Source organism: Anopheles marshallii, assembly GCF_943734725.1.
Source record: "Anopheles marshallii chromosome X unlocalized genomic scaffold, idAnoMarsDA_429_01 X_unloc_58, whole genome shotgun sequence".
NCBI classification, from domain to species: domain Eukaryota; kingdom Metazoa; phylum Arthropoda; class Insecta; order Diptera; family Culicidae; genus Anopheles; species Anopheles marshallii.
The window spans coordinates 81,286-92,737 of record NW_026525907.1 but is presented as its reverse complement, the minus strand read 5'-3'; positions in this window follow the sequence as shown (position 1 = coordinate 92,737).

Here is an 11,452-nt window from a genome sequence, read left to right as displayed (position 1 = left end):
AACCCATTAGGTGATCGGAAGCTAGCGGGCTTAACAACCCTCTGAGATCCGTCGGTGCTGCCCCGTGCACACTGCCGTCTCATCCCCGCTATAGCACTAGACTGAGCCGCAACGGGCGGGTGCACGCTGCACGTGGAAGTACCTTATCACAGGGAACCCTGGTGGCTGTGCTCCCGTCGACCGTGGATACAACTAGTTTCGACACCTTCGACCGCCCGCAAACGACGGGACTACAGGCTGGGAGCTGCGAGTTGTAGAGATGCGTTCGCATCGATCCTCTCAGGCGACCCATGCTTGGTGGTGAAGTGGTTAGTTCGTGGAGTATAGGCTTGCTGCACTCGACAAGAGTGCTGCTTGCAAGGCTGTGGTGGTACGTATGGTAGTTGATGAGCATAGGCTTGCTGCACTCGACAAGAGTGCTGCTTGCAAGCCTATGGTGGTACGTGTACGGTAGTTGATGTGAGCATAGGCTTGCTGCACTCGACAAGAGTGCTGCTTGCAAGCCTATGGGTGGTGTGGTGTGTGGTGCATGATTAGCCTTTCAAGGAAGATGTGTCCTTGGGGCTAATCGGTTATTTTTATAAGTCCGGGAAACCTTTCTCGTCGGGATTCTTATCCTAAGCAACCACGAAAGCTTCCAAGAGTTGAAACATTGCCTATCAAGTAGGCCGTACCAGCCCATAGCAAACCAACCAAGATAATCTAACAGGCCAAGATTGGTTGGAGACTTCAAAATTTTGCTAAGTCCATGGCCACCATAAGCCATTTCTATCAAGAAGGCCATGGACAGTGCTTAGCAACCACGAAAGCTTCCAAGAGTTGAAACATTGCCTGTCAAGTAGGCCGTACCAGCCCATAGCAACCCAACCAAGATACTCTAACAGGCCAAGATTGGTTGGAGAATTCAAAATTTTGCTAAGTCCATGGCCACCATAAGCCATTTCTATCAAGAAGGCCACGAACAGTGCTTAGCAACCACGAAAGCTTCCAAGAGTTGAAACATTGCCTATCAAGTAGGCCGTACCAGCCCATAGCAAACCAACCAAGATAATCTAACAGGCCAAGATTGGTTGGAGACTTCAAAATGTTGCTAAGTCCATGGCCACCATAAGCCATTTCTATCAAGAAGGCCATGGACAGTGCTTAGCAACCACGAAAGCTTCCAAGAGTTGAAACATTGCCTATCAAGTAGGCCGTACCAGCCCATAGCAACCCAACCAAGATACTCTAACAGGCCAAGCTTGGTTGAAGAATTCAAAATTTTGCTAAGTCCATGGCCACGATAAGCCATTTCTATCAAGAAGGCCACGAACAGTGCTTAGCAACCACGAAAGCTTCCAAGAGTTGAAACATTGCCTATCAAGTAGGCCGTAGCAGCCCATAGCAACCCAACCAAGATACTCTAACAGGCCAAGATTGGTTGGAGAATTCAAAATTTTGCTAAGTCCATGGCCACGATAAGCCATTCCGATCAAGAAGGCCACGAACTGTGCTTAGCAACCACGAAAGCTTCCAAGAGTTGAAACATTGCCTATCAAGTAGGCCGTAGCAGCCCATAGCAACCCAACCAAGATAATCTAACAGGCCAAGATTGGTTGGAGATTTCAAAATTTGGCTAAGTCCATGGCCACCATAAGCCATTTCTATCAAGAAGGCCACGAACAGTGCTTAGCAACCACGAAAGCTTCCAAGAGTTGAAACATTGCCTATCAAGTAGGCCGTACCAGCCCATAGCAACCCAACCAAGATACTCTAACAGGCCAAGATTGGTTGGAGAATTCAAAATTTGGCTAAGTCCATGGCCACCATAAGCCATTTCTATCAAGAAGGCCACGAACAGTGCTTAGCAACCACGAAAGCTTCCAAGAGTTGAAACATTGCCTATCAAGTAGGCCGTACCAGCCCATAGCAACCCAACCAAGATAATCTAACAGGCCAAGATTGGTTGGAGATTTCAAAATTTTGCTAAGTCCATGGCCACGATAAGCCATTCCGATCAAGAAGGCCATGGACAGTTCTAAGCAACCACGAAAGCTTCCAAGAGTTGAAACATTGCCTATCAAGTAGGCCGTACCAGCCCATAGCAACCCAACCAAGATACTCTAACAGGCCAAGATTGGTTGGAGAATTCAAAATTTGGCTAAGTCCATGGCCACCATAAGCCATTTCTATCAAGAAGGCCACGAACAGTGCTTAGCAACCACGAAAGCTTCCAAGAGTTGAAACATTGCCTATCAAGTAGGCCGTACCAGCCCATAGCAACCCAACCAAGATACTCTAACAGGCCAAGATTGGTTGGAGAATTCAAAATTTGGCTAAGTCCATGGCCACCATAAGCCATTTCTATCAAGAAGGCCATGGACAGTTCTAAACAACCACGAAAGCTTCCAAGAGTTGAAACATTGCCTATCAAGTAGGCCGTAGCAGCCCATAGCAACCCAACCAAGATAATCTAACAGGCCAAGATTGGTTGGAGATTTCAAAATTTGGCTAAGTCCAGATTTTTCTACCCTTCGGGAAAACAACCCTAGTTCACCAAGTTGAACGCGAAAAACTGTCCATAGGATACGCACAAAACGTTTATTGAGTTGGTCACCATATGTGGAAATTATGGTGAAAATAAGCCAAGTTCCGGAGTTTTTAACTCACACGAAACCACGAAAAACTTTCATTAGGAAAACTTGGTTGGAGCACCCTACTGCAGAACACACCGACATGGACGAAAGGGTCGATTGGCTAAGAGAAAAAATTTTTGCGGGACCACTCAAAACATCATAGTTAGACCTAGCAAATGATGAAAAGTGAAACCCGCGATCGATTGGAGAAACCTTATTTTACACTGAAAAAGTCCACATAAGGAAAATTTGTATGGAGCACCCTACTGCAGAGCACACCGACAGGGCCGGGAAGGAAGGCCCGGTCCAAGAAAAAATTTTTGCGGGACCACTCAAAACATCATAGTTAGACCTAGCAAATGATGAAAAGTGAAACCCGCGATCGATTGGAGAAACCTTATTTTACACTGAAAAATTCCACATAAGGAAAATTTGTATGGAGCACCCTACTGCAGAGCACACCGACAGGGCCGGGAAGGAAGGCCCGGTCCAAGAAAAAATTTTTGCGGGACCACTCAAAACATCATAGTTAGACCTAGCAAATGATGAAAAGTGAAACCCGCGATCGATTGGAGAAACCTTATTTTACACTGAAAAATTCCACATAAGGAAAATTTGTATGGAGCACCCTACTGCAGAGCACACCGACAGGGCCGGGAAGGAAGGCCCGGTCCAAGAAAAAATTTTTGCGGGACCACTCAAAACATCATAGTTAGACCTAGCAAATGATGAAAAGTGAAACCCGCGATCGATTGGAGAAACCTTATTTTACACTGAAAAATTCCACATAAGGAAAATTTGTATGGAGCACCCTACTGCAGAACACACCGACAGGGCCGGGAAGGAAGGCCCGGTCCAAGAAAAAATTTTTGCGGGACCACTCAAAACATCATAGTTAGACCTAGCAAATGATGAAAAGTGAAACCCGCGATCGATTGGAGAAACCTTATTTTACACTGAAAAATTCCACATAAGGAAAATTTGTATGGAGCACCCTACTGCAGAGCACACCGACAGGGCCGGGAAGGAAGGCCCGGTCCAAGAAAAAATTTTTGCGGGACCACTCAAAACATCATAGTTAGACCTAGCAAATGATGAAAAGTGAAACCCGCGATCGATTGGAGAAACCTTATTTTACACTGAAAAATTCCACATAAGCAAAATTTGTATGGAGCACCCTACTGCAGAGCACACCGACAGGGCCGGGAAGGAAGGCCCGGTCCAAGAAAAAATTTTTGCGGGACCACTCAAAACATCATAGTTAGACCTAGCAAATGATGAAAAGTGAAACCCGCGATCGATTGGAGAAACCTTATTTTACACTGAAAAATTCCACATAAGGAAAATTTGTATGGAGCACCCTACTGCAGAGCACACCGACAGGGCCGGGAAGGAAGGCCCGGTCCAAGAAAAAATTTTTGCGGGACCACTCAAAACATCATAGTTAGACCTAGCAAATGATGAAAAGTGAAACCCGCGATCGATTGGAGAAACCTTATTTTACACTGAAAAATTCCACATAAGGAAAATTTGTATGGAGCACCCTACTGCAGAGCACACCGACAGGGCCGGGAAGGAAGGCCCGGTCCAAGAAAAAATTTTTGCGGGACCACTCAAAACATCATAGTTAGACCTAGCAAATGATGAAAAGTGAAACCCGCGATCGATTGGAGAAACCTTATTTTACACTGAAAAATTCCACATAAGGAAAATTTGTATGGAGCACCCTACTGCAGAGCACACCGACAGGGCCGGGAAGGAAGGCCCGGTCCAAGAAAAAATTTTTGCGGGACCACTCAAAACATCATAGTTAGACCTAGCAAATGATGAAAAGTGAAACCCGCGATCGATTGGAGAAACCTTATTTTACACTGAAAAATTCCACATAAGGAAAATTTGTATGGAGCACCCTACTGCAGAGCACACCGACAGGGCCGGGAAGGAAGGCCCGGTCCAAGAAAAAATTTTTGCGGGACCACTCAAAACATCATAGTTAGACCTAGCAAATGATGAAAAGTGAAACCCGCGATCGATTGGAGAAACCTTATTTTACACTGAAAAATTCCACATAAGCAAAATTTGTATGGAGCACCCTACTGCAGAACACACCGACAGGGCCGGGAAGGAAGGCCCGGTCCAAGAAAAAATTTTTGCGGGACCACTCAAAACATCATAGTTAGACCTAGCAAATGATGAAAAGTGAAACCCGCGATCGATTGGAGAAACCTTATTTTACACTGAAAAATTCCACATAAGGAAAATATGTATGGAGCACCCTACTGCAGAGCACACCGACAGGGCCGGGAAGGAAGGCCCGGTCCAAGAAAAAATTTTTGCGGGACCACTCAAAACATCATAGTTAGACCTAGCAAATGATGAAAAGTGAAACCCGCGATCGATTGGAGAAACCTTATTTTACACTGAAAAATTCCACATAAGGAAAAAATGTATGGAGCACCCTACTGCAGAGCACACCGACAGGGCCGGGAAGGAAGGCCCGGTCCAAGAAAAAATTTTTGCGGGACCACTCAAAACATCATAGTTAGACCTAGCAAATGATGAAAAGTGAAACCCGCGATCGATTGGAGAAACCTTATTTTACACTGAAAAATTCCACATAAGGAAAATTTGTATGGAGCACCCTACTGCAGAGCACACCGACAGGGCCGGGAAGGAAGGCCCGGTCCAAGAAAAAATTTTTGCGGGACCACTCAAAACATCATAGTTAGACCTAGCAAATGATGAAAAGTGAAACCCGCGATCGATTGGAGAAACCTTATTTTACACTGAAAAATTCCACATAAGCAAAATTTGTATGGAGCACCCTACTGCAGAACACACCGACAGGGCCGGGAAGGAAGGCCCGGTCCAAGAAAAAATTTTTGCGGGACCACTCAAAACATCATAGTTAGACCTAGCAAATGATGAAAAGTGAAACCCGCGATCGATTGGAGAAACCTTATTTTACACTGAAAAATTCCACATAAGCAAAATTTGTATGGAGCACCCTACTGCAGAACACACCGACATGGACGAAAGGGTCGACTGGCCAAGAGAAAAAATTTTTGCGGGACCACTCAAAACATCATAGTTAGACCTAGCAAATGATGAAAAGTGAAACCCGCGATCGATTGGAGAAACCTTATTTTACACTGAAAAATTCCACATAAGGAAAATTTGTATGGAGCACCCTACTGCAGAGCACACCGACAGGGCCGGGAAGGAAGGCCCGGTCCAAGAAAAAATTTTTGCGGGACCACTCAAAACATCATAGTTAGACCTAGCAAATGATGAAAAGTGAAACCCGCGATCGATTGGAGAAACCTTATTTTACACTGAAAAATTCCACATAAGGAAAATATGTATGGAGCACCCTACTGCAGAGCACACCGACAGGGCCGGGAAGGAAGGCCCGGTCCAAGAAAAAATTTTTGCGGGACCACTCAAAACATCATAGTTAGACCTAGCAAATGATGAAAAGTGAAACCCGCGATCGATTGGAGAAACCTTATTTTACACTGAAAAATTCCACATAAGCAAAATTTGTATGGAGCACCCTACTGCAGAACACACCGACAGGGCCGGGAAGGAAGGCCCGGTCCAAGAAAAAATTTTTGCGGGACCACTCAAAACATCATAGTTAGACCTAGCAAATGATGAAAAGTGAAACCCGCGATCGATTGGAGAAACCTTATTTTACACTGAAAAATTCCACATAAGGAAAATATGTATGGAGCACCCTACTGCAGAGCACACCGACAGGGCCGGGAAGGAAGGCCCGGTCCAAGAAAAAATTTTTGCGGGACCACTCAAAACATCATAGTTAGACCTAGCAAATGATGAAAAGTGAAACCCGCGATCGATTGGAGAAACCTTATTTTACACTGAAAAATTCCACATAAGCAAAATTTGTATGGAGCACCCTACTGCAGAACACACCGACAGGGCCGGGAAGGAAGGCCCGGTCCAAGAAAAAATTTTTGCGGGACCACTCAAAACATCATAGTTAGACCTAGCAAATGATGAAAAGTGAAACCCGCGATCGATTGGAGAAACCTTATTTTACACTGAAAAATTCCACATAAGGAAAATTTGTATGGAGCACCCTACTGCAGAGCACACCGACAGGGCCGGGAAGGAAGGCCCGGTCCAAGAAAAAATTTTTGCGGGACCACTCAAAACATCATAGTTAGACCTAGCAAATGATGAAAAGTGAAACCCGCGATCGATTGGAGAAACCTTATTTTACACTGAAAAATTCCACATAAGGAAAATTTGTATGGAGCACCCTACTGCAGAGCACACCGACAGGGCCGGGAAGGAAGGCCCGGTCCAAGAAAAAATTTTTGCGGGACCACTCAAAACATCATAGTTAGACCTAGCAAATGATGAAAAGTGAAACCCGCGATCGATTGGAGAAACCTTATTTTACACTGAAAAATTCCACATAAGCAAAATTTGTATGGAGCACCCTACTGCAGAGCACACCGACAGGGCCGGGAAGGAAGGCCCGGTCCAAGAAAAAATTTTTGCGGGACCACTCAAAACATCATAGTTAGACCTAGCAAATGATGAAAAGTGAAACCCGCGATCGATTGGAGAAACCTTATTTTACACTGAAAAATTCCACATAAGCAAAATTTGTATGGAGCACCCTACTGCAGAGCACACCGACAGGGCCGGGAAGGAAGGCCCGGTCCAAGAAAAAATTTTTGCGGGACCACTCAAAACATCATAGTTAGACCTAGCAAATGATGAAAAGTGAAACCCGCGATCGATTGGAGAAACCTTATTTTACACTGAAAAATTCCACATAAGCAAAATTTGTATGGAGCACCCTACTGCAGAACACACCGACAGGGCCGGGAAGGAAGGCCCGGTCCAAGAAAAAATTTTTGCGGGACCACTCAAAACATCATAGTTAGACCTAGCAAATGATGAAAAGTGAAACCCGCGATCGATTGGAGAAACCTTATTTTACACTGAAAAATTCCACATAAGGAAAATTTGTATGGAGCACCCTACTGCAGAGCACACCGACAGGGCCGGGAAGGAAGGCCCGGTCCAAGAAAAAATTTTTGCGGGACCACTCAAAACATCATAGTTAGACCTAGCAAATGATGAAAAGTGAAACCCGCGATCGATTGGAGAAACCTTATTTTACACTGAAAAATTCCACATAAGCAAAATTTGTATGGAGCACCCTACTGCAGAGCACACCGACAGGGCCGGGAAGGAAGGCCCGGTCCAAGAAAAAATTTTTGCGGGACCACTCAAAACATCATAGTTAGACCTAGCAAATGATGAAAAGTGAAACCCGCGATCGATTGGAGAAACCTTATTTTACACTGAAAAATTCCACATAAGGAAAATTTGTATGGAGCACCCTACTGCAGAGCACACCGACAGGGCCGGGAAGGAAGGCCCGGTCCAAGAAAAAATTTTTGCGGGACCACTCAAAACATCATAGTTAGACCTAGCAAATGATGAAAAGTGAAACCCGCGATCGATTGGAGAAACCTTATTTTACACTGAAAAATTCCACATAAGGAAAATTTGTATGGAGCACCCTACTGCAGAGCACACCGACAGGGCCGGGAAGGAAGGCCCGGTCCAAGAAAAAATTTTTGCGGGACCACTCAAAACATCATAGTTAGACCTAGCAAATGATGAAAAGTGAAACCCGCGATCGATTGGAGAAACCTTATTTTACACTGAAAAATTCCACATAAGGAAAATTTGTATGGAGCACCCTACTGCAGAACACACCGACAGGGCCGGGAAGGAAGGCCCGGTCCAAGAAAAAATTTTTGCGGGACCACTCAAAACATCATAGTTAGACCTAGCAAATGATGAAAAGTGAAACCCGCGATCGATTGGAGAAACCTTATTTTACACTGAAAAATTCCACATAAGGAAAATTTGTATGGAGCACCCTACTGCAGAACACACCGACAGGGCCGGGAAGGAAGGCCCGGTCCAAGAAAAAATTTTTGCGGGACCACTCAAAACATCATAGTTAGACCTAGCAAATGATGAAAAGTGAAACCCGCGATCGATTGGAGAAACCTTATTTTACACTGAAAAATTCCACATAAGCAAAATTTGTATGGAGCACCCTACTGCAGAGCACACCGACAGGGCCGGGAAGGAAGGCCCGGTCCAAGAAAAAATTTTTGCGGGACCACTCAAAACATCATAGTTAGACCTAGCAAATGATGAAAAGTGAAACCCGCGATCGATTGGAGAAACCTTATTTTACACTGAAAAATTCCACATAAGGAAAATTTGTATGGAGCACCCTACTGCAGAACACACCGACAGGGCCGGGAAGGAAGGCCCGGTCCAAGAAAAAATTTTTGCGGGACCACTCAAAACATCATAGTTAGACCTAGCAAATGATGAAAAGTGAAACCCGCGATCGATTGGAGAAACCTTATTTTACACTGAAAAATTCCACATAAGGAAAATTTGTATGGAGCACCCTACTGCAGAGCACACCGACAGGGCCGGGAAGGAAGGCCCGGTCCAAGAAAAAATTTTTGCGGGACCACTCAAAACATCATAGTTAGACCTAGCAAATGATGAAAAGTGAAACCCGCGATCGATTGGAGAAACCTTATTTTACACTGAAAAATTCCACATAAGGAAAATTTGTATGGAGCACCCTACTGCAGAGCACACCGACAGGGCCGGGAAGGAAGGCCCGGTCCAAGAAAAAATTTTTGCGGGACCACTCAAAACATCATAGTTAGACCTAGCAAATGATGAAAAGTGAAACCCGCGATCGATTGGAGAAACCTTATTTTACACTGAAAAATTCCACATAAGGAAAATTTGTATGGAGCACCCTACTGCAGAGCACACCGACAGGGCCGGGAAGGAAGGCCCGGTCCAAGAAAAAATTTTTGCGGGACCACTCAAAACATCATAGTTAGACCTAGCAAATGATGAAAAGTGAAACCCGCGATCGATTGGAGAAACCTTATTTTACACTGAAAAATTCCACATAAGGAAAATTTGTATGGAGCACCCTACTGCAGAGCACACCGACAGGGCCGGGAAGGAAGGCCCGGTCCAAGAAAAAATTTTTGCGGGACCACTCAAAACATCATAGTTAGACCTAGCAAATGATGAAAAGTGAAACCCGCGATCGATTGGAGAAACCTTATTTTACACTGAAAAATTCCACATAAGGAAAATTTGTATGGAGCACCCTACTGCAGAGCACACCGACAGGGCCGGGAAGGAAGGCCCGGTCCAAGAAAAAATTTTTGCGGGACCACTCAAAACATCATAGTTAGACCTAGCAAATGATGAAAAGTGAAACCCGCGATCGATTGGAGAAACCTTATTTTACACTGAAAAATTCCACATAAGGAAAATTTGTATGGAGCACCCTACTGCAGAGCACACCGACAGGGCCGGGAAGGAAGGCCCGGTCCAAGAAAAAATTTTTGCGGGACCACTCAAAACATCATAGTTAGACCTAGCAAATGATGAAAAGTGAAACCCGCGATCGATTGGAGAAACCTTATTTTACACTGAAAAATTCCACATAAGGAAAATTTGTATGGAGCACCCTACTGCAGAGCACACCGACAGGGCCGGGAAGGAAGGCCCGGTCCAAGAAAAAATTTTTGCGGGACCACTCAAAACATCATAGTTAGACCTAGCAAATGATGAAAAGTGAAACCCGCGATCGATTGGAGAAACCTTATTTTACACTGAAAAATTCCACATAAGGAAAATTTGTATGGAGCACCCTACTGCAGAGCACACCGACAGGGCCGGGAAGGAAGGCCCGGTCCAAGAAAAAATTTTTGCGGGACCACTCAAAACATCATAGTTAGACCTAGCAAATGATGAAAAGTGAAACCCGCGATCGATTGGAGAAACCTTATTTTACACTGAAAAATTCCACATAAGGAAAATTTGTATGGAGCACCCTACTGCAGAGCACACCGACAGGGCCGGGAAGGAAGGCCCGGTCCAAGAAAAAATTTTTGCGGGACCACTCAAAACATCATAGTTAGACCTAGCAAATGATGAAAAGTGAAACCCGCGATCGATTGGAGAAACCTTATTTTACACTGAAAAATTCCACATAAGGAAAATTTGTATGGAGCACCCTACTGCAGAGCACACCGACAGGGCCGGGAAGGAAGGCCCGGTCCAAGAAAAAATTTTTGCGGGACCACTCAAAACATCATAGTTAGACCTAGCAAATGATGAAAAGTGAAACCCGCGATCGATTGGAGAAACCTTATTTTACACTGAAAAATTCCACATAAGGAAAATTTGTATGGAGCACCCTACTGCAGAGCACACCGACAGGGCCGGGAAGGAAGGCCCGGTCCAAGAAAAAATTTTTGCGGGACCACTCAAAACATCATAGTTAGACCTAGCAAATGATGAAAAGTGAAACCCGCGATCGATTGGAGAAACCTTATTTTACACTGAAAAATTCCACATAAGGAAAATTTGTATGGAGCACCCTACTGCAGAGCACACCGACAGGGCCGGGAAGGAAGGCCCGGTCCAAGAAAAAATTTTTGCGGGACCACTCAAAACATCATAGTTAGACCTAGCAAATGATGAAAAGTGAAACCCGCGATCGATTGGAGAAACCTTATTTTACACTGAAAAATTCCACATAAGGAAAATTTGTATGGAGCACCCTACTGCAGAGCACACCGACAGGGCCGGGAAGGAAGGCCCGGTCCAAGAAAAAATTTTTGCGGGACCACTCAAAACATCATAGTTAGACCTAGCAAATGATGAAAAGTGAAACCCGCGATCGATTGGAGAAACCTTATTTTACACTGAAAAATTCC